This window comes from Crinia signifera, chromosome 6, assembly GCF_055691185.1.
Source record: "Crinia signifera chromosome 6, ASM5569118v1, whole genome shotgun sequence".
Lineage (NCBI taxonomy): Eukaryota > Metazoa > Chordata > Amphibia > Anura > Myobatrachidae > Crinia > Crinia signifera.
Window position 1 is genome coordinate 218,580,445 of NC_139222.1, and position 24,673 is coordinate 218,605,117.

Sequence of the window (24,673 nt, forward strand, 5' to 3'; positions counted from 1 at the left end):
GCCCTGAGGAAGAAGAGGACTAACCCCCCCCTTCTTCTGGCCCTTTCCCCATTGAACTGAGTGATAAGAACTGTGACGTGGCCCCACTTCACCATTTCACGATGTCTGTTGTTATATTGATGTCCTGTCTATTTATTGCCCTCCCCTTATATGTGTCTGTCTGGTCAATAAAGCTTCGGGCAACGTGACTCCCCCTCCCTCATCCCCCTTCCCTCCACCCATAGTCTTATCCATAGTCAATGATTGTTTAAGGTTAGAATGTATAGTGCATAGCATGTCTTATGGTATTTGATGTCTTATACTGTATTTCATGAAATGTACTATACAGTTTTGCATGTGTGCTGTGTTTTGGCTGTGCTGCGACACAGTATATATGTCTAAATGTCACCGTCTGTTTTTTGCTTTCTTTATGTACAATAAAGATTTGCCTTTTCAATCAAAAATCTGTTCTTATCAGTTTAATATCTGATACGCCCCCTATCTGGGGGCCATATATTAAATGGATTTTTAGAACAGGGAGATGGAAGAAGAGCTTGCTCTGTCCACTCCACGCATTGACCTGGTACTGCAGTACTTCCAGGACCGGTGCACCTTCCTAATCTGTTATCCAAAAATAGACTATTTCCATTCCTGGCACTTGATTTGGTGTATTAATTGTTTGTGCACTGTTGTTCTAACTTTGTATTTTGAAATGCATGCATTTGCTTCAAGGTTGAACCCTTGTGCATAAATACTTTGAAATCCTGCCTCCAGTGTATCATTTTGTGACTATTTCTTGACTCCTTTATTTGTACTTTCTGGAATCGAGGCAGTTTAATACATTTTACGTGACACTACACTTGATATCAGCATGTGCGACCTAGCCAAAAGACCGGAAGCCTGTCTAAATTAAATGACTTATCAATCGCTGCGACCTCCTAATATATATGCAAACACTATGTGACTTACCTACGATCTTACCACGGAAACATCAACTGGATCACAGCAATGGAATTTTTGGACCCCCCTCCCTCTAGATTTGAAATGGCTTGGGTTTTTTTTTTCCTTTTATTTCTTTTTCTCTTTTATATTTTTCTTTTCTCTTATATTTTGTTATCTTTTGTTAAACTTATATTTTTTTCTTTTCTTTTTGGTCTCTTTTCTCTCTTTTTTGGGAGAATTTTTTTTCCTCTTCATTTTTTTCCAAGCCAAACAATTGATGATCATTGAGAGGGGGATTTAGAAAAAGTATCACTTACCTTCTTCGGACCATGATTTTTGTGGTAAATGCCAATAAAAGAAAACATTGGCCCACCCAGCTCACCTACACATGACTGTCCTGTCTGCCTGTCTGTTCCAAGTGACTGTCTGGCTGTCAGGTTCCGGAATCCAAGTGAGCAGCTTGTGATGTCATAGAGGGCAGATTGTGATGTCACACACAGGGTCCTGCCACATCGATGCTTGTCCATCTGACTGTGTCTACTACTGCTGCTGAATGGGCTCAAAACAGGAAAGCCGTCATTGCACCTGATTGTGCAAGATTCCTCATTCTCCTCTGCAGCAGCTAGCTGATTGATTTAGTCAGCAGCAGTTTGTCAGGGACACAGGCATGCAGCAGCAAAGAGCGAGGAGACAGCTGGCTGCTGCTGCTGTTTGCCTGTTGGTCGTCTGCCTAGTGGGTGTGGGCCTGTTGACGCGACGTCAACAGACGGGGCGGAGCACATGCAAATTCAGCCTCCTACCCAGATGAGGCCGACGACCTAATCACAAAATCAGTTGGATGGCTACTTGTCCTCCAGTCCCTGTCCAGCACTTCAAGTCCTATTCACCTGCAGTACAGCCAGGTATCTTTCAGACTGCAACGACAAAGAAGTGATGTGTGTGTGTTAGATGTGTCCGTGGTGCTGATCTCCACCAGTGTTGGTGGCCGTATTCCGGTCCGCGCGCTTTGCTGGGACCCCATTCGGGTTATCGCTTCTCGGCCTTTTGGCACGATCATGGTCGTTGTCGAAAGGTAGCGGGGGTCTTTCCTTGGAGGGGCCTCAAGGTTCGTGGAGCGGTCGGAGAGGAGAAAGAGTGCCGGAATGTCATCAGTGAAGAATACATTACGGGTGAAAATTACAAGACGCTGTGAAAATGGATCTCTGAGATACCTAGTGGAAGAGCTTTTGGAGAAGGTATGTGGCGTCCAGAGACGCGAAATTTTCTGTGTTCAAGAAATGCCATCTCAAAGTTTGCTTGATGTTTCCTTTGTACAAACGGGTACGTACAATGATGCCCTGTGGCAACTACAAAAACATGTTGCAGACCCAATGATGGAGGGTGTGGAGGTTTTCCCGGCACTGGTTGAGGAGAGGCCTATTACTGTTCACTTGTACAACCCTTTTGCTGAGATGGAAAAAAATTGTGGCTTTTCTGAGACAATATTGCAGCCAGATTAGAGGTGGTGTAATGCAAAAGAATATTCTGGGAATATTTAATGGAGAGTGGCGATTTTGGGTGAGGCTCAGGGAGGATAAAACGGGTATTGATGGCCTGAAACATCCCCCTGGTGGGATGCAGTTAAAATCCCGGCGGTCGGGATCCTGGCATTCAGAATCCCGACACCGGAATCCCGACCGCCGAAATGCCGACACATTCTCCCTCCTGGAGTGTCCACGACACCCCTGGAGGGAGAATAAATTAGTGTGCCGAGCGTAGCGAGGCACCGGGCCCGCTGCGTGGCGAGCGCAGCGGGCCCGCTGCGTGGCAAGCGCAGCGAGCCCGCAAGGGGGGGCGATCCACGTCCCCACCTTGTCGGCATTTCGGCTGTCGAGATTCCGGCGTCGGGATTCTGAACGCCGGGATTCAATACTGAATCCCCCCTGGTACCTTCTCTGTTGGTGACCTCAGGGGCTACCTGTATTACCCTGGCCAACCGGCTTTTTGCAGGAGGTGCAGAAGGTTTGGACACCAGAAAGAGGAATGTGATAGTGGCAAAACATGTAGAAACTGCAATGCAACAGGACATGAGGCAAAGGACTGTAATGAGGGAAAGCAATGTGCTATTTGTGGTTCCCAAGATCATGTTGCCCGTAAATGCCCCAAAGTTGCCCAAGAAACAAAAAGAGGCAAAACCCCCCAGGAATATGCTGAGCAAAATGCTCAGTTATATGAGGGGAGGAAAAAGGAGATGGAGGAGAGAAAAGGTCAGAGGAGGAAGCTGCCGCCTTTCGTGCAAATTTGAGAAAAACGGCAGATGAAGTTATTTTAATGGTGCAGGAGGAATCTGCTGACGAGGAGCATCAGGCTGCGGCGAATCTGCCGAGGAAAAAATCTTGTCAGACCCACGAGGCAGTGGGGGAGGATGTGCTGGAAGAGGAGATGTCGGATGTAACGGCCCTGCCGCTGGAACAGCGGGCGGGAGTTGCGGATGCCGGGGACGCGGTGAGTGACAGCTCCGTCACCTTCAGCCCTGTGAATTACGGTCTGGATAACTACAGCGTCTTGTACGGAGGAGTAAGCCCCGTAAATAGCGTGGACTCTTTGGTGACAGTAGAAAGTGTGGAGGGAGGGGAGGAGAAGTACCTTGCGGAGCTTAGTCAGGAGGTACAGGAGAGCTCTGACATGGACTTTTCAAGGACGCTGCGGCTCCTGAGAAAGCAGTCAGATCAGAGCACTGCCAAAAAGGCTAAAATTGACGGAAGTGGAGAGGGAAGTAGCATGATGACGATGAAGGAGGCTTTGGGGAAGCTTGGAAGCATGGGCATTAAAAAAATGTCAGAACAAAAGATAAATGAGGACACAAAAAAACGTGAAGATTTTTAAAAAAAAACAAGATGACCACTTCAGGAAGTTTTTGCTGGGAGAAAGTGCTCCAGGTCTCTCCGATACCTCGGATGAAATGACATGAGAGGAGGAGGATATTAAAATAAATTAAAAAGGCTTGAATAAAAATCTTGGGGTGATATCCCTAAATGTGAGAAGTTGCAAATCCAAATATAGGCGTGCTGCAATTTTAGATTATGTTGGTGGGCTTGAGGGGGATATTATATGTTTGCAAGAGTGTGGTATTGAAGAAACTCCAAAAAAGGAGGAGTGGAGATATGGAGCATCCCTGTGGAGTGGGTCCAAGGGAAATAGAAATAGTGGTGTTGGGGTTTTAGTTAAGGGTAATAAGTTGAGTATAATTTCACATATTGTTATAGAGGCAGGGAGGTGTATCTTAGTTAATTTACGTTATGGGGATGGAATTTTAAGTTAATTAATGTGTATGCAAGTGTGGACAAGAATGAAAGGAAGGATTTGTTTGAGAGGATGGCGTTGTATGTGGTTGGGAGAAAGCCGGTTGTGATTGTGGGTGATATGAATTGTGTGATTGGCAGAGGAGTGAAAAGAGGTATGAATGTGGTTAAGAATGATGTCACGAGTGGAGTTCTGAGAAGGATGATTGATGATTTTTCACTAATAGATGTGGCGAGAGAATGTTGTGTGGGTGATCCTAAGAATACTTACAAGGCTGATAGAGGTATGATTGAGTCACGGTTGGATTATGTGTTTGTTTCGAGAGATTTCACGTGTGAAAGTTTTGTGCAAAAGTGTGTGGGGTTCTCGGATCATGATTGTATAGTGTGTAAGCTGGGATGTAAGGAGAGTGGTAAGTATGGGCCTGGGGTATGGAAGTTGAATGTTGAAATGTTGAAGAATGAAGAGGTCAAACAGTGTTTTAGAGTGCAGTATGAGGAATGGGTGAAAAAAAAGTGGAAGTTCGATAATATATTAGAATGGTGGGATTGGGTGAAAGGTGAGTGTAAGAGATTTTTTAGGAAATTTGGCTTCAAATTGGCAAGGAAAAAGAGAGAGAGATGGGAAAGAATGAATGAGAGATTAGATTATTTGTATAGAATGAGAAAGAATGGAGCGGATGTGGCGGATGAGATCATGGAGGCAAGAGATGAGGTGAGGAAAAGTATGGAAGAAAGGGGCCGGCAAATTGTGTATGGGGCTAAAGTTGAATGTATGGAAGAAGATGAACAATGTAGTCGGGTTTTTTTTCAAGAAAGTGTGCGGAAAAAGAAAAGATATGGATGTGTTGGTGAAAGAGAATGGTGAAGAAGTGAGAGGGTGTGAGATGAGGGAAGAAGTTAGAGAGTTTTATGAGAAGCTGTATGAAAGGAAGATATGTGATGAAAATTTGGAGAGTGAAGTGTTGGGTGTAATTGAGAAGCGTGTGGACAAGAGTGACTGGGAGACGTTAGGTAAGAATGTGACAGAAGAAGAGATTAAAGAGGCAATGAATGGAATGGCAAAGAATAAAACGCCAGGTAAGGATGGGTTGCCAGTTGAATTTTATAGTGTGATGTGGGAATGTATAGGTAAAGATGTGGTTGAGATGATGGAATATATGTTTATGAATGGGAAAGTGAGTAAGTCTATGAAAGAAGGTGTGGTTGTGCGAGAAGAGTGAAAGGAGGTGTGTGAAAAATTGGAGACCTATAACGTTGCTGAATGTAGACTATAAGATGTATGCAAAACTTTTGGTTAATAGAATGAGGTGTGTGATTGATCAAGTAGTGGATGAAGAACAGGTGTGTGCGATACCGAAGAGAAGAATAAATGAGAATTTGATGTTGCTGCGTGATTTGATTGGTGACTGTATGAGTAGAAAGAAAATAATGTATGTGATGGCTGTGGATTTCGAGAAAGCTTTTGATTGGGTGGCGCATGATTTTATGTGGAGAGTGTTGATAAAAATGGGGTTTGTGAGTGTTTTGGTGAATAATTTGAGAAGTCTGTATGAGGGTGTTTCGAGTGAGGTGTTGATATATGGATTTTTGAGATAGGTTTAGGGTCAGTTCAGGAGTAAGACAGGGATGCCCGCTGTCTCCGATTTTGTTTGTATGTGTGCTGGAGCCATTGTTGTGTTTGATCAGAAAGGATAAGGTGATGAGAGGTATGTTGATTCCGGGTAGCAGTGGAAGGAGTATGAAAGTGTTAGGGTATATGGATGATGTTGTGATTGTGGGGGATACTAGGGCGGCTCTGGACAGGGCAAAATTACTAATTGTTTTTTTTTTGTGGAGCGTCAGCCTTTAAACTAAATTGGGAGAAATCAAAAATCAAAGTCTTTTCTTTTTGGTCTCTTTTCTCTATTTTTTGGGGGAATTTTTTTTCCTCTTCATTTTTTTCCAAGCCAAACAATTGATGATCATTGAGAGGGGGATTTAGAAAAAGTATCACTTACCTTCTTCGGACCATGATTTTGGTGGTAACTGCCAATAAAAGAAAACATTGGCCCACCCAGCTCACCTACACACGACTGTCCTGTCTGCCTGTCTGTTCCAAGTGACTGTCTGGCTGTCAGGTTCCGGAATCCAAGTGTGCAGCTTGTGATGTCATAGAGGGCAGATTGTGATGTCACACACAGGGTCCTGCCACATCCATGCTTGTCCATCTGACTGTCTACTACTGCTGCTGAATGGGCTCAAAACAGGAAAGCCGTCATTGCACCTGATTGTGCAAGATTCCTCCTTGTCCTTCTCCTCTGCAGCAGCTGATTGATTTAGTCAGCAGCTGATTGATTTAGTCAGCAGCAGTTCGTCAGGGACACAGGCATTCAGCAGCAAAGAGCGAGGAGACAGCTGGCTGCTGCTGTTTGCCTGTTGGTCGTCTGCCTAGTGGGTGTGTGTCTGTTGACGCAACGTCAACAGACGGGGCGGAGCACATGCAAATTCGGCCTCCTACCCAGAAGAGGCTGTAGACGACCTAATCACAAAATCAGTTGGATGGCTACTTGTCCTCCGGTCCCTGTCCAGCACTTCAAGTCCTATTCACCTGCCGTACAGCCAGGTATCTTTCAGACTGCAACGACAAAGATGTGATGTGTTTGTGTTAGATGTGTCCGTGGTGCTGATCTCCACCAGTGTTGGTGGCCGAATTCCGGTCCGCGCGCTTTGCTGGGACCCCATTCGGGTTATTGCTTCTCGGCCTTTTGGCTGCGATCGTGTGTCGTGGTCAGAAGGCTCCCGGGATCCCTGGAGGGACCTGAGGTTTACAGCCGGGAGGTGATTGCACCTTTGGGTGCGCAGTTGGAGACGTCCTTTCCTTTGCACAGTATGGCTGGAATCAAGAACAGCATTCGTTTTGTTTTGGGTGAAGGCGGAAGAACCGGTCGTAATGTTGTTTGGCTTGTCCGAGAAATTTTGACAAAATTTGCCGGGGTAACAGTAAGTGACATTTTCTGTATCCAGGACTTCCCCAAACAGGGAATATTTGATGTTACGTTCCATACTTTTGACTATTGTTTGAACGTGTATGAAACCCTGAAAGGGAAGTCAGAAGAAGTGGAGATGAGGGAGTTCAAGATGGTGCCACTTTTTAGTTTGCAAGAGATCCCTTTGACAATACATTTATATAACCCATATGCAGATATGTCGATAATCAAGGCCTTCCTAAGGAATTACTGTGATAAGGTCAGCGATGGTGTGCGACAAAAGAATGTATTGGGGATCTTTAATGGCAAGTGGAGGTTCTGGGTTAGATTCAAACCAGACCCGGAGCAAGTGGGGGGGGAACAAGCACCCTCCAGCCAACTTTACAGTGGCAGGCATTAGAGGCTTCCCTTTTTATCCGGGACAGCCAAACTTCTGCAGGCAATGCTTCCAAAATGGCCATGTGAGGGAAGAGTGTAAAGTAGGGAAAACCTGCAGGAATTGCAAAAGAAGTGGCCACGAAGCAGCAGAATGTAGTGAGCCAAGGGCATGCGATATATGTGGGGAACAGGGGCATGCTGCCAAAAAATGCCCCACAAACACTGTGACTGCCCAGAGGAGAGCTCTTATTGAGGAATATGAAGCAGAAAAACGGAGTACAGGTGCTCCCTCTGGTAATATCCCTCCACAGAGGAAGGAGGAGGAGAAAGAGTTAATTTCCCTTTTTGTTGAAAGCCCTGATGCACAGAGGAATGATGCAGGAATGGTGATGGAAGAGGAGGGGTTGCACCAAATTGAACTGAAATCATCAGAGGAGGAAGAGAGCGAGCAGGAGATGACCTGTGAGAATACAGGAGAATTTCTTGTGGTAAATAGGAGGAAAAGTAAGAGGCAACAGAGACCAAGTGAGAAGAAGATGAGGCTGGATGAAGGAGTTGCAGTTTCCCCAAATCCCTTTTCTCTTTTGAGTGACTTGGACTGCAGCCCCTGTGGAGAAATGGACTATAATTTATCACAGGTGGAGTCTCCAACTTCTTTTTTAGAAGGAGAAGGACTGCAGCTGGGGGGAGGGGGAGAAGCTCCTTGCCCTGGCAAGCACCCAGACGGCAGCTGAAAGTTGTTAAGAAGCCGGGAATTGATTTAAAATTTAAATTCAGGCAGTGGGTGCCAAATTTGCATAGAATGAGATTCCATGCATCAGCTGGTATTCCGGTGAGATTTGACTTTTTGTGTGTTTAGGTTTTTTTTTTTATTATTATTATTCTTTTTTGCTATGTGTTCAGAGAACATGATTGGGGTTTTTCTCTCTTTAAATTAAGAAATGGTTTTAAAATTTTGCTCTCTTAATGTGAGAACGTTTGGGGCCAGGGGTAGGAGAATTGCTATTTTAAAATATCTAAATGGTTTAAAACAGGATGTCCTATGTATGCAGGAGTGTGGTCTGGATAGGAGTCCTAAAAGAGAGGAGTGGGGAGGAGAGGCGATTTGATCTTTTTCGGAGACAAATAAAAATGATGGAATAGGAGTTCTTTTTGGGAATAAAAATATTAAAGTGGATAAATATTATGTAGTGGACCCAGGGAGATGTGTTACAGTTTATTGTAAGTTTAAAAAATTTTGCTTTAGAATTTGTAATATTTACGCCTATGCAGATAAGAATAAGCATAGAGAATTATTTGAGAAAATGAAATATTTTATGTTTGGTAAAATGGCCATGATAGTAATGGGGGATTTAAATTGTGTATTAGAAGAAGGAGGTAGGGTGGGGGGAGGGGGGAATCAATTAGATATAACTAGTAGGTTATGGGTGGAAAATATGAAAGATTTAGTTTTGAAAGATGTTGTAAGGATTTGTGGAATAGACCCAACACCTTTTACCTTTTTTTCAGACAAAGGAACGGTGAAGTCCAGATTAGATTATTTCTTTGTAAGCAAGAATTTGGAGGTGGATAACTATGAACAAAAGGAGGTGTTATTTTCTGATCATAGGTTAATTATGTGTGAAGTGGGTTTTAATATGGAGGCAGTGGGAGGAAGGGGTTTTTGGAAAATGAATATTAGTCTGTTGGAAGACAAGACAGTGAGGGCACGGTTTATAAAGGAGTATAATATTTGGAGTTTGCGGAAGGTAGATTTTGCGAATATTATGGAGCGGTGGGAATGGGTGAAAGGGAAAATCAAGGCTTTCTTTGGGAAACAGGGAAAGATATGTGCAGAGCTGAGGAGAAGGAGGTATGAGGATTTGCATAAGAGATTGGCCTTTTTGAATAAATTAAGGGAGGGAGGGATGGAAGTGGATATGGAAATTAAAGGGGTTAGAAGGGAGATTAGTAAAGTGTTGGAGGCTAGAGGGAAAGAGATAATGTTTCAGGCAAAGGTAGAGATAATGGAGGAGGGAGAAAAATGCACTCGATTTTTTTTCAAGAAAGCAGTGTCAAAGGATAGGACTATTAATGAAATAATGAATAAGGACGGTATAGAAGTTAGAGGACAGCATGTAGGTAAAGTTATTTATGATTTTTATCAGGAGTTGTACCAGGATAAATGGAGAGATGTGAATTTGGAGGGTGAAGTATTGAAAAGTATAAAGAAACAAGAGAGGAAGATTAAGAGGATCTAGTGAAAGGGATTGATTTAGAAGAATTGAAAACAGCAGTTTTTAGTTGTTCAAAAAATAAGACCCTGGGGGGGGGGGGGGGGGATGGGATCCCAGTGGAGTTTTATTGTATTTTTTGGGATATGTTGGGGGAGGATTTTTTGAGGATATGTAATTTTATGAAGGATAGTAGGAAAATTGCAAAGTCAATGAAAGAAGGGATAGTAGTATTGGTGTTTAAAGGTGGGGAGAAAAAAGAAATAAAAAACTGGAGGCCTATTACCCTTCTGAATTGCGACTACAAGATTTTTGCAAAGATTATGACTAATAGGTGTAAAGTGGTGATAGATCAAGTAATAGCAGAAGAGCAGGTGTGTGGAGTACCGAGGAGGAAGATTAGTGACAATCTGGTATTACTAAGAGACTGTATAGAATATGTAAAGGGAAGGAACCAGTCCATAGTGCTTTTTTCATTAGACTTTGAAAAAGCTTTTGACAGATTATCGCATGTTTTTTTGTTTAAAGTTTTGGTAGGGATGGGATTCCCAATACAATTTGTTGGGATTTTAAAAAGTTTATATGAAGAAGTATGTATGTAAGTATGTATAGTAAGGTTTTGTTTAATGGGAATGTCACAGAAAAGATCAGTGTTAGATCTGGGGTAAGACAGGGATGTCCCCTGTCCCCGATTTTATTTATATGTGCGTTAGAGCCGTTATTACAGTTATTAAGGACAGATAAAGTAGTTAGAGGGGTAGATATACCTGGGAAAGGGGGAGGGGGGTTAAAAGTTATAGCTTACATGGATGATGTGAGTGTATTGTGCAAAAACAAAGCATCCTTTGACAGGGTAAAGTTGTTAACTGCATTATTTTGCGGAGCCTCAGCTTTTAAAGTGAACTGGGTAAAAAGTAAGTATAAAGTGTTTGGAAGAGGAATTGAGTTTTACGATCGAGAGGTGGAAGCTGTGCAGGGAGGAATAAAAATTTTGGGAGTGAAATTTGAACAAGATCTTAAAGGTAAAGAGTCTTGGCAGGAGATGGGGTTAAAGGTGGCAAAAAAAATTGGATTTTTGGTGGATGAGGGATTTATCCTTTACAGGAAAGATTTTGATTATCAAGGCAATAATTTTACCTATGATTTTATATGTAGCTTTGGTGTTCCCACCTAGTTATTTAGTGCTTTGGAAGATTAATAGAGTATTGTTTTTGTTTTTTTGGGGGTCAAAAATGGAAAAAATGAGGAGGGAGGTAGTGTTGAGGAGTGAAAGGAGGGGGGGGGGTGGCTTCCCAAATATAGAGGTTTTTTGTTTTTTAAATATCATTTCAAATATTTTAAATATTTTGAAAAAAGATAACTCTACAGCAATAATGGTGAAGTTTTTAGCAGGTTGGCTATTGATTCGTTTAAAGTGGATGGAGAAGGATCTGAGAGCTCCAGTTTCCTTTGTTGTACCGCAGTATTATTTAATGGTGGAGAAATTCTTGAAAAAATTTCAGCTTGAACATTTAAAGGGGGAGGGTTTTAAAAATAAGAAAGAGCTGCAGAAAGAGATTGCAGATAGGGAACCTATGTGTTCTATAGAAGGTGTACGTTCTCAGCATGTAGAAGTAGTATGGAAGATGATTGGATGTAAAGGGGTAACTAATAGGCAAAAATACATAATGTGGTTAAGTACACATGGATGCTTACCAGTGAGGGAATTTCAAAAAAGGAGGGGTCTGGGAAGAACTGATGACTGCCCTAGGGAGGGTTGTGGAGGAAGGGAAAGTATAGTACATCTTTTTTGGAATTGTGAATATGCAAGGGAGGTGTGGAAGGGGTTAGGAGTATTGTTTAAGGAACTTACTGGGATTAAATTTTTATCGTTTCAGGTGATAATGTTTGGGTTGGGAGTTATTGGGAAAGAAAAGACAAGAATGTTATGGATTATTTTGGGCTGTGTTAAAGAGGTCTTATGGGACTGTAGGAATGTTTTCATTTTTAAGAAAGATAAAATAGAGGTAGGAGACGCCATTAGGATGGTGTTAGGGAAGCTATATTTGTGTTATTTGTGGGAGAAAAAGTATGGGAAGGTGGAAGATGATGCGGAAGGAATTTGGAAAGTAAAGAAGTGGAAGGATTTTGTAGATTTGTGAGGGGAGTTTTTGTAAGACTGTTGTGAGTATGTTTGCAAATAATTTTTGTGCTTATATATACTTTTGTGTGCAAAGAATGTTATCACTATGATGAGTAAGTCAGAGGGCTATTGAGATGGAGATTTCCCTTCGGGGAAGGCTGTTCCTGACTGATTTTCTGAGTGCTAAAAAAAAAAAATCTGTTCTTATCAGTGGGTATGGACTGGCCTCTGGCAGAGAATAGAGAAAGGCTGGACTGAGTAGCTGCTCTGATGGGCGGAGGGTGTGGGACCCCTCTTTTTTGCCTGGGAGTGGTGAAAAGTCTGGCTGAGTACCTTCACCTCTGCCTTTGGTAGGAGGTGTTGTTTCCGTAAATCCACTGGTAAGAGGGGGGGAGAAACACTGGGCCTAGTAGTTTGACTCTCTTGACGGGGTTCGTAGCCCCCGAAGGATGAGTCAGCGAAAGGCTCAGTCTAGTATCCATTCCCAGGGAGGGGAGAAAAGCTGAGACCGAGTAGATTGGTCCAGGTCGGAGGGAACCGTGCCTCCGGCCTGGGGACAGCGAGAAGCTCAGCCTAGTATCTTAACCCTGGGAGCGGAGAAACACTGGGACTGAGTAGATTGCTCTTCCGAGGGGGGTGCAGCCCCTAAGGGAGTCAGTCGAAAAGCCCAGTGGAGTACCCATTCCCATGCCAGGGGTTAGAAAATGCCCTACGATGGGAACAGAGAAACCTTGGTCGGACGCTGATCGGTCGGTTGCTTGGAGTCCGAGGCTGCACTGTGCCCCCGGGGAAACTCGGGGGTGCCGAACATGCACGGGTGATCCCAAAATCACCATGCACTAGTATGGCACTTGCACTGCGCACTTCCCCTTCAGGTAGCGCTTCACGTCCTTACCCCGTCCTTTTGGATGGGGTAGGACAATTTTTCACACCCCCAACCTGGCCTTCTGGCTAGGGTATCTTTATTATTTATTTATCTTCCCCCTCTCACGTTTGTCACTTTTCACGTTCCTTGTTTTTTGTAGTTTCGTCACGTTTTCTTTGGTTGTGTGGTCGTCCCTTACGGGCCTTCCATTTCCCCAATGTGCCAAAGCTTTCGCCTTTTGGGGAGAGCTGCGTTCCCCCCGAGGACGACCCCGAGCCGCAAGGCGAAGGGAAGTCCACTGAGGGTCTCTCCAAACCTTCGGGTGCGGAGGACCCACCGTCCTAACCCTTCCGGGGGTTGAGGAATGAGGGTCTCTCTAAGCTTCGGCGAGGAGGACCCACCGTTCCCTATTTTCCCCTCTGCGGCATTATGGTTGAGAGGGGTTAGGGGAAAAACGGGGCCCGTCTCCTTCGGGAGATAAGCCCACTTCGAACGCACGGCACCCTTTGCACGTGTTTAGGCACAGCACTGGTGGTAGGGAGCACACCTCGGGCTCCTGAGTTTTTTCAAACTCATCTGTTCTTATCAGTGGGTATGGACTGGCCTCTGGCAGAGAATAGAGAAAGGCTGGACTGAGTAGCTGCTCTGATGGGCGGAGGGTGTGGGACCCCTCTTTTTTGCCTGGGAGAGGTGAAAAGTCTGGCTGAGTACCTTCACCTCTGCCTTTGGTAGGAGGTGTTGTTTCCGTAAATCCACTGGTAAGAGGGGGGGAGAAACACTGGGCCTAGTAGTTTGACTCTCTTGACGGGGTTCGTAGCCCCCGAAGGATGAGACAGCGAAACGCTCAGTCTAGTATCCATTCCCAAGGAGCGGAGAAAGGCTGGGACTGAGTAGATGGCTCCTGTTCCAGAGGTTCGTAGCCTCTGATGGAGAGACCGCGAAAGGCCCAGCTTAGTACTTTAACCTTGGGATCAGAGAAACACTGAGACTGAGTATATTGCATTTCCGAGGGGGGTCGCAGCCCCTAAGGGAGTCAGTCGAAAAGCCCAGTGGAGTACCCATTCCCATGCCAGGGGCTGGAAAATGCCCTACGATGGGAACAGAGAAACCTTGGTCGGACGCTGATCGGTCAGTTGCTTGGAGTCCAAGGCTGCACTGTGCCCCCGGGGAAACTCGGGGGTGCCGAACATGCACGGCTGATCCCAAAATCACCATGCACTAGTAAGCACTTGCACTACGCACTTACCTTCAGGTAGCGCTGCACATCCTTACCTCGTCCTTTTGGATGGGGTAGGACAATTTTTCACACCCCCACCCTGGCCTTCTGGCTAGGGTATCTTTATTATTTATTTCTCTTCCCCCTCTCACGTTCGTCACTTTTCACGTTTCTTGTTTTTTGTAGTTTTGTCACTTTTTTTGGGTAGTGTGGTCGACCCTTACGGGCCTTCCATTTCCCCAATGTGCCGAAGCTCTCGCCTTTTGGGGAGAGCTTCGTGCCCCCGAGGACGACCCCGAGCCGCAAGGCGGAGGGAAGTCTATTGAGGGTCTCTCCAAACCTTCGGGTGCGGAGGACCCACCGTCCTAACACTCCAGGGGTTGAGGAAAGAGGGTCTCTCTAAGCTTCGGCGAAGAGGACCCACCGTTCCCTATTTTCCCCTCTTCGGCCTTATGGTTGAGAGGGGTTAGGGGAAAAACGGGGCCCGTCTCCTTTGGGAGATAAGCCCATTCGATCGCACGGCCCCCTTTGCACGTGTTTAGGTACAGCACTGGTGGTAGGGAGCACACCTCGGGCTCCTGAGTTTTTTCAAACTCTTATCAGAGCTAGACACTTGGTCTGCCAGGGCAATCAGGGTTCTCCTTTCGGGGAGGCCCTGGGACTTCGAGGAGGGATCAGAGCTATGTTTGGAGCCAGTGACGGCTGCCAGAATGAATGGAGTAGGAAACACGTTCCGGTTCCAGCTAGATGCCTCTGTGACAGGACAGGCAAGAACAGTATGACCTATCTGGGGAGAGATCCTGGTATCCCTGGCTGGGGTGAAAAAGGAGGAGGTGTTCTGCATCCAGGAGTTCCCAGCAGCAGGGAACTTTGATATATCCTTCATCGACCCTGAAACCTGCCTCAACACATATGAAAGGGTAAGACAGCATACCAATGCCCCGATCATGAAGGGAATTACCATCTTGCCCTTATTTATGGGAGCAGAACGCCCTATTACAGTACATATTTGTGGACATGGAACAAATAAGAGCTTTCTTGCTGCGTTACTGTTCCTCAGTGCGAGGGGGAGTGAAGCTACAAAACTGTGTGGGCATATTCAACGGGAAAACAAAATTCTGGGCCCGTTTACGTTTAGACCCGGGAGGTATTGGGGGAGTTATGCATCCCCCTTCAAATTTCTCCATTGGCCCTTCAAGAGGGTACCTGTTTACCCAGAGGAGCCCAGGTACTGTAAAGACTGCCTAAAGTTTGGCCACACAAAGGATGAATGTACTGTAGGCAAATGCTGCAGGAACTGTGGAGCCCCGTGTCATGCTGCTGTGGATTGCCGCCAAGAGATGTGACTTGTGTGGGAGTACAGAGCATCTCATGTCCCGCAGATAGACAGGACCCCCTGACGGCGGGCATCTTGTCCGTTATACAGACGGATTCAAACATTCGCAACATTGTCTTTGGCGCCCTGTCTAAACAGCGCGCTGAAGTGGAGGAACGAGTGTCACAGGCTGGCGAAGCCCCTGCGTCACAGGCTGGGCGGGGAGTGTGTGAGAAGTCAGCGGAGGCTGGCGCCGCCCAGTCTCATCTCATTGGCCCGGTGGCTGAAGCGGAGTTCCCTGCACTGACGTCCGCAGTGCGGGGGGAGGAGGGGGAGAGCGGAGGATTCGGTCCGGTGCCCCTGCTGCACTGGGAAGTGACAGGTACAGACGGAGAGTCAGACGCTGAGAGCAGCGCTGGCTCCCTGGAGCCGGGCAGCTATGAGGAGGAGGTGGAGGAGGATTCTTTCACGGAGGTCACCAGGGGGAAGAGGGGAGGTGTGCAGGCTACAGGAAAGAAAAGGATGCGTGTGGAGGCGCAGAGTGCCCCCCACACAGTGGTGACATCAAATAGATACCAGCAGCTGGAGGAAGAAGAGATGGAGCTTACAACTGCGGTAGAGCAAGGGAACACAGCTACAGTTATCCAGGTCTGTAGACAGACTCTAGTGTCAGTACAGACTGTTAGTGTGCAGGCTGCAAATGGGGAAGGAGATTTGTCCCAGTGCTCCTTGCCCTGTGCGCAGCAGATGGATACTCCTGTATCCTCCCAGCTGTCAGAGCAGGCAGATTCACCTGGAGGCAAGTTTCTGAATGAAGAGGCTGTTCAGTCATTCATGGATGCCTGCAGTGGCACCTGAGTTTTGTGTACTAATGCAGATGTATAGAATGTTGTATGTGTAATTGTTTTTCAGTGTTCTTGTGCAGCGCCTTGTGCTTCTTAAAAAAGTTGTATTCATGGTATCATGGCAGTCTCTCTAGTTTCCCTAAATGCTAGGGGTCTAAAGTCCCGTGCTAGGAGGTCTGCCATCCTGCATAATTTGGGATGCCACAAGGGTGACATTATATGTCTACAGGAATGTGCAATTACTCATGCCCCACCTGATACGGAATGGCCATATGGTAAAGCGATTTGTTCTGGGTCAGTGGCAAATAAAAATTATGGGGTTGGGGTTTTATCCAAACATAAAGATGTTGTCTTTGAATCATATATCATAATTGAGCCAGGCAGATGCATATTAGTAAATGTACAGTTTAAAACATTTGCATTTTGCTTAATCAATGTATATGCGTCCACTGATAAGAACGAACGTAAGTTACTTTTTGAAAAAATTGTTTTCTTTTTGCCAGGAAGGTCGCCTGTGGTCCTAATGGGGGACATGAATTGCATAATTGAATTGCTGGGTAGAAAGGGTGTGACTGATAGTGTGATTGACATAACGGGACGAATGCTTAAAAGTATGATTGTGGACTTTCTATTGATGGATGCGGCGTATAAATGTAGTATTGGAGTGCCTGAATTTACATATAGAGCGGATAGAGGTGGGATTGAATCATGTTTAGACTATTGTTTTGTGGGGAAGGGTATGCGGTGTGTAGAGTTTGTGCAGAGGCGAGTGATTTATTCGGACCATGAATGTGTTACTGTGAGTTTGGAGTATGATTGTGGTATGCGTCATGGGAGGGGTGTATGGAAATTGAATGTGAGCTTGTTAGAAGATGAGTATGTGAAGAAGCGTTTCACTTTTTTGTATGAGAAGTGGAAGTTGCGTAAAAGTGATTTTGATTCTGTGATTGATTGGTGGGTGTGGGTGAAATGGAAAGTGGGTGAGTTTTTCCAGAAGAATGTGGAGGAATGTTGCGAGAAAGAAACGAATGCAGTATGATAGTTTATTGAAAAGATGGAATTTTTTGTATGAATTGAGAGAGATTGGGGAGGATGTGACGTATGAGATTCAGCAAGTGAGACAAGAGGCGAATGTTTTATTGGAAGAAAGGGGGCGACAGTTGGTGTATAGAGCGAAAGTGAAGCATATGGATATGGATGAGAAGTGTAGTAGATTCTTTTTTAAGAAAGCGTGTTGTGGTGATAAGGATATGAATGTAGTTTTGGATGAGAAAGGAGTAGAAGTGATAGATATGGATGGTGTTCTGTTTGAAGTCGAAAAATTTTATAAAAATTTGTATGAGTGGAAGGATGTGGATGAAAGTATGAAAGGTGAAGCGTTGACTGCGATTTAGGAGACGGTGAACGAAAGTGACTGTGGAATGCTAATGGATGATGTGTGTGTAGGTGAAGTGGAAGTCGTGCTAAATAGCATGGGAAAGGCTAAGGCTCCGGGAAAGGATGGTCTGCCTGTAGAATTTTATGAAAGTATGTGGGAATGTGTTAAGGATGACGTGGTGGAAGTGTTGAATTTTATTTTTATGCATGGTACACTGAATGATGGTATGAAAGAAGGTGTGGTTGTTCTGATTTATAAGAAAGGGGATAGGAGGTCTTTAGCCAACTGGAGGCCTATCACCCTGTTAAATGTGGATTATAAGTTATTTGCAAAAGTGTTGGCATGTCGTATAAAAAGTGTGATTGGTAGTGTGATAGGTGAGGAACAAGTGTGTGCGGTGCCTGGAAGAAGAGCAAATGATAACCTAATGTTGTTGAGAGATATGATTGGGGATAGTTTGGAACGTAAGAAAGATTTGTATGTGATGGCGTTTGATTTTGAGAAGGCGTATGATAGAGTTTCCCATGTGTTTCTGTTTGAAGTGTTAGTAAAAATGGGCTTCCCAGGTGAGTTTGTAAAGAAAATAAGAGGTTTGTATGAAAGTGTGTGTATAGCAGAGTGTTGGTGAATGGGCATTTGACGGGACAAATTAAAATGGATTCTGGTGTGAGGCCAGGGTGTCCATTGTCACCGATTATTTTTATTTGCATGATTGAGCCTTTAGTATGTATGTTGCGTAGGGATAAGGTTGTAAGGGGTTATTTTATTCCGGGTAGTAAGGGTCAGTGTGTGAAAGCGTTAGCGTATATGGATTATGTGGTGGTTGTGGGTGTTAATAAGGCAACTTTGAATAGGACAAAGTTGTTAATCGAGATTTTCGGTGGTGGGTCTGCGTTTAAAGTAAATTGGAATCAATTAAAAATGTTATGTTTTGGAAGTAATAGTGTGCATGAAAATCAGATGGAATGTGTGACAGGGGGGGTTAAAGTTTTGGGAGTGATTTTTGATGAACGTCTGAATGGGGAAGACAGTTGGGCGGATGTCAGTAAGAAAGTGGAGAATAAAATAAATTTTTGGAAATTAAGAAAATTAACGATATACGGTAAGGTTCTAATTATTAAAGCTGTAATTTTACCCATGTTACTATATGTGGCGAATGTGTTTCCTCCGAATTCCAGGAGTCTAAAAAAGTTGAACAGGATGCTCTTTTTATTTTTCTGGGGATGCAAGATGGAGCGGCTGAAGCGTGATTTGGTGATGAGAGAGTATAAGAATGGTGGTGTGAGGTTTCCTAATCTAGAGGTATTTCTTGGTGTACATTATGCGAGACAGATGGTGCGATTGATGGATACGGAGTGTAAGACGAAGTATATGATGGTTTATTTGGCTGGATGGATGTTGTGTGGTTTGAAATGGCAGACTAAGAAGAATGAAGTACCTATGGCTTTTAAGGTGTGTAAATGGTATGCTTGGGTGGAAGTGTTCGTGCGTAAGTTTGAATTACTGGACGTACCACTGCAAGAGTGGAAGGATAGCAAGAATGTGTTTAACTGTATGAAAGTCAGAGAAGCAGTGTGTGGGATTGATGGCTTGAATGCGCAAATGAGCAAAAAAGCTTGTGCATAAATAGATTGAAATCCTGCCTCCAGTGTATCATTTTGTGACTATTTCTTTACTTCTTTATTTGTACTTCCTTGAATCAAGGCAGTTTAATACTTGACGTGACACTACACTTGAAATCAGCATGTGCGGCCTAGCCAAAAAACCTGAAGCCTGCCTAAATTAAATGACTTATCAATCGCTGCGACCTCCCAATATATATGGAAACACTATGTGACTTACCTACGATCTTACCATGGAAACATCAACTGAATCACAACAATGGAATTAACATTAGATACATCCTGCACTTTTGCTGCCCTCCCACCCAGCTGACTGAACAGGTGATACTGCAGTCTAGCCTGATGATCAGCTGACCCAACTGACCTAACCCTATGACATCTGGAGACTGGCTGGACACTTTCTGATTGGAGGAGAAAGGGCAGCCAGTATTCCCTGTGAGGTGATTGGCTAGACAGGATTACCTCAGGGCTGACTGAGCATTACAGTGTGACTCAGTGAGCCGGCCAGGACCAGGTCAATTGTGTAAATGCTGCCTCTGGTTTTGGGCTAATTTCAGGGTTTTCCCCTTGCAGGGTGCCCTGTACCTACCTGAGGAGAACCTGTTTTCTATTTGCTGGAGTCCAGTTAGGGGTGCCAGAATGGCTTCTTTGAGAAATACCTTTCGCTTGCAGATGGATGCATCTGTAACCGGTCAGAAGAGGACCCTGAGACATGTGTGGTCGAATGTGCTGGTCCCTGTGACCGAAATAGAAAAAGACGATGTCTACTGCATCCAGGAGTTCCCGGCTTCGGGAACATACGACATAACTTTCAATATACCGGAGGTGTATTTAACCGCATATGAATGGGTAAGAGCAAAGCTCAGTGACGACTTACTGAAGGGAATGAGCATAGTCCCCCTGTTTATGGGAGCAGAGAGACCCTTGACAGTCCATATGTACGACCCGTTTGTGGAGCAAGACCAGATAAAGGCATTCCTGACGCGATACTGTTCATCAATCAGAGGTGGAACGAGACTTACCAACATTGTGGGCACCTTTAACGGCAAAACCAAATTCTGGGTATGCCTAAAAATGGACCCAAAAGGCATAGGAGGGGTAATGCACCCTCCTGCAAACTTTTCTATTGGGGGTGCAAGAGGCTATTTATTTTAACCAGACCAGCCCCTATATTGCAGGAATTGCTTCTCATTTGGACATACAAAAGACAGTTGTCATAAGGGGAAATGCTGCAGAAATTGCATGAGAGAGGGGCATGAGGCTGCGCAGTGCCTGCAGCGTAAGAAGTGTGACTTACAGTATGTGGCAGCTCAGAGCACCTGATGAAGTTTTGCCCAAAAACCTCCCTCATTCAATAGACAGATAAATATGAGAGACGTGGAGGATGTGGATGACCTGGATATTTTGGTGACAGACCGTGTGCGTTGGCATGTGAATGCACAAACTACTGTGGGTTTGAATGGCGCCAAAACAGCTGAGGTAAATCAGCTGTCTGCAGCAGTGAGAGGAAAAAATCCTGTCAGTGTGAAGTCTCCTGTCAGTGGTGCTAACAGCTGTGAGAAGGGCGCCCTGACGGAAGACCCCGCCCCTGTGTACGTGAGTGGCCAGCAGCAGCAGGATATGCAAATCGGCGAGGACGCTGCCTCCAAGCCGAGAGACAGAGAAAGGCACACACAGCCTGTCAGCGCTGCTGCTGCTGCGGCAGCTTCTCACATGAGAGCGGCTGTAGTGGCGGCTGGGGGAGATGAGCCGGATAGTGAAGGGGCTGCGGAGGGAGTCAGCGCGATGGACAGCGCGGCTCCCGCTGTGAGCTCCAGACAGAGGAGGGAGCCGCAGTTCTCACAGCCGCCGGCACGCGCACCCAGTAACAGCGGTTTGTGTCAGAAAGTGCTCCCAGTAGAAGTGCAGGATCCCAGCACTGGGGCTGTGTCAAAAAAGAAAAGTCTAAAGTTAAAACACCTTGAGAACACTGATGCCCCTGCCCAAACCAATAAAGCTAAGAGAGGACACAAAGCAGGACAGGCTGAACGGGGGAATCCCTCTGGGTCCCGTACAGCATCTGGCTCCGCCCCCTTGCAGGATACAAGTGAAGTTTCAGCTGTCAGTGACAGCCCCACCCCCCCACACTTGTCAGGGTCTGCAGTGATAGAGGATTTCCCCTCGCTGTCACAGTCCAGCTCAGCTGCCAGCAAGTCTGCAGATTCGCAGCGCTGGACTGAGTCTGAGGACTCGATTAGCGAGTGGGATACAGTGTCGGAGGTGGAGAGGAGCAGCCCCAAAACAGTGGTGCTGCTGCAGGAAGAGATAGAGGACTTCACCGTAGTTCAGAGATCTAAAAGAGCAGGATCAGACAGGGGGCAGCCAAAGCGCCCAAGGCTGGTCCAGACCGATGTCACCCTAGAAACAACGAATAGATTCATTGCCCTGCAGGAGGACTGCAATGGCTGTGTCAAAAGTGTGATGTGTGTACAGCAGGAGCAGACAGTGCAGGTGATGTGCACATCACTTCCTGGGCAGGACTCAACCACAGTTGTGGACGCTGGTCTCCTGGGGGACTCCCCAGCGTTTCTTGATATGGACAGTGAAGAATCGTAGGAGCTGATGGACATTTTCCCTGCAACATGAGTGTTTAAAAGTTTAACCTTTTGATTTTTCTGCATTACATGTTTTAACTTTCTCTTGCAGGTGTTTCTTTCCCCCACCGATCTTCTCATAAACTATCATGGCTATGCCTCTAACGATCACATCCCTAAATGTTAGGGGTTTGAAAAATAAGGCCAAAAGACTTGCCGTGTTTGAGGATCTAAACAGTTATGGTGGGAACATATTTTGTCTGCAAGAGTGTGCAATTTCAGAAGCGCCAGACAGTGGGGAATGGCCGTATGGTTGTTTCCTTTGGTCTGGGACAAATGTAAATAGAAACGATGGGGTGGGTATTTTATTTAAGGGGAGGGATTTTAAAATAGATTCTTACATTGTCATTGAACCGGGCAGATGTATAATAGCTAATGTTACGTTTAAAAGTTTTAAATTCCGTTTGATAAATACTTATGCTCCGGCGGAGAAGGTTGCACGCAGGGAGCTCTTCAAAAAAATTGTTTATTATCTACCTGGAAAAGTCCCCATTATCCTGGCAGGGGATTTCAACTGCATAATGGCAGGTTCGGACAGACAGAGCAAAAATCCTGGTAAGGTAGATGTCACTGGTAACCTGTTAAGGAAAATAATTCAGGATTTTCAGTTAACAGATGTCCAATTGCAAATGTCAAAGGGAGGGCCTAGGCCCACTTTCACATCAGACAGAGGAACGGTAACTTCTAGAATAGATTACTTTTTATGTAGAAGCTTTGATCAAAGAACAACTGCATATTCAGATCACGACTGTTTGAAATGCATCTTGGAGTATGAGACTGAAAGGATGCATGGTAGAGGAGTATGGAAGTTAAATGTTGGCATGTTGGATGATCAGAGTGTATGTAAACGGTTTCGTGTGTGTTATGCGAGATGGCGACTGCGTATGAAAGATTTTGAGGATGTCCTTGAATGGTGGGATTGGATGAAGTGACAGGTGGGTGTGCTTTTCAGAAAGATAGGTGTGAAGCTGGCGAGAGAGAAAAGAGAGCAGTACGATTGGTTGATCAAACATTTGCTATTCCTGCAGAGTATGAGTGTTTTAGGAATAGATGTTGCGGAAGACATCAAAAAAGTTAGGTGTGAGGTGAATGCGTGTATGAATGAGAAAGGGAGACAGATAATTTACAGGTCAAAGGTAGAACACCTAGAAAAGGATGAAACCTGTAGTAGTTTTTTCTTCAAAAAGGTTTGCAGTGGTGACAGGGAGATTAGGGAGATTGTGGATGAGTGTGGGATGCGTGTGAAGGATACGAATGGCATCATGTTTGAAATTGAAAAATACTACAAAAATCTATACAAATGGAGTGAGTGCGAGAAAGAGTCAAGTGAATATGTTTTGAATGAGGTGTCAAAAACGGTTAACGAGAGAGATGGTGAATGCCTGTTGAGTGACGTGACGGAAGATGAAGTGCTGAGTGTAATAAAGAGTCTGTCTAAAAATAAATCGCCTGGATGTGATGGCTTGCCTGTTGAGTTTTATGCGAGCATGTGGGATGTGTTGAAAGAGGATTTTTTGAAAGTGTTAGCTCTAATTTTGGCGAAAGGGAGAATGACTGACAGCATGAAAGAAGGTGTGATGGTTCTGATCTTTAAACAGGGTGAAAGAGAAGATTTGAAGAATTGGAGGCCTATCACTCTGCTGAATGCAGATTATAAGATTTTTGCAAAAATGATTGCGTGCAGGATGAAAGATGTGATTGAACAGGTGGTCGGTGATGAGCAAGTGTGTGCGGTGCCCGGTCGTCGTGTACATGACAACCTTTGTTTGATGAGAGATTTGCTAGCTGACTGTAAGCATAGGAAGCAGACGATGTATGTGATGTCGTTAGATTTTGAGAAAGCGTATGACAGGGTGGCGCATGTGTTTATGTTTGGAGTCTTAGAGCGAATGGGTTTTCCGAGTGGGTTGATACGTGTGATCCAGGGAATGTGGATGTTATCAGCAGAGTGTTGGTGAATGGGAACCTAAGTGAACATGTGAGGATAGATTCAGGAGTGCGACAGGGTTGTCCTTTGTCCCCTTTATTGTTTATATGTGTCTTGGAACCGTTGTTGTGCATGATAAGAAAGGACAAAGTGATGCGTGGATGCTTGGTGCCAGGGAGCAACGGTAAATGTGTGAAAGTCTTGGCGTACATGGATGATGTGGTGTGCTTGGGAGAAAACAAAGCAGCGATAGATAGAGTTAAATTGCTCACTTCAATTTATTGCAGTGGATCAAGCTTCAAAGTTAACTGGGAGAAGAGCAACATTAAATGCTTTGGTAAAGGTAAAGATGAGGACAGACATTGGGTAACTGTCAATAAGAGTTTAAAAGTTTTGGGGGTCCGTTTTGACGAGGCACTGAACGGCAAGGAGAGCTGGGACGAAACGTGACGTAAAATAGTTAAGAAACTAAACTTTTGGAAAATGAGGAAACTAACTGTATATGGAAAAAGTCTTGTAATCAAAGCAGTGGTGTTACCCATGATCCTGTATGTTGCTATGGTTTTCCCACCGGGGATTCTATGTTTATGTAAACTCAATAGAATACTTTTTGTTTTCTTCTGGGGTAGTAAGATGGAGAGATTAAAGAGAGAGGTGGTTCGTAAGGAACACAGAAATGGAGGATTATCCTTTCCAGACCTCCAAATCTTTATAGCACTAAACTACATTGGAAACTTTGTGCGACTACTACAGAGTGAAAGCAAGACTGGTTGTATGTTGAGATATATGTCAGGATGGCTGTTGTGTAGTCTGAAGTGGGGAAAAAGTGAATGCATTACCGGTGTCTGAGATGTGCAAGTGGTATGCGTTGATTGAAAGTTTTGTACGTAGGCATGAATTGGTGAGCGTGGAACTGGATGAATGGAAGGATAGAAAGAAGATGGTGAAGCGCTTGAAGGAGAAAGAGGTGGTCATTACAATTGAGGGT

At 44.9% G+C, this 24,673-nt stretch overlaps 1 pseudogene; it reads left to right on the forward strand.

Annotated features, from left to right (window-relative positions):
• Positions 1-418: 418 nt before the first annotated feature.
• Positions 419-596, forward strand: LOC146012621 (U2 spliceosomal RNA; annotated as a pseudogene).
• The last annotated feature ends 24,077 nt before the right edge of the window (positions 597-24,673 follow it).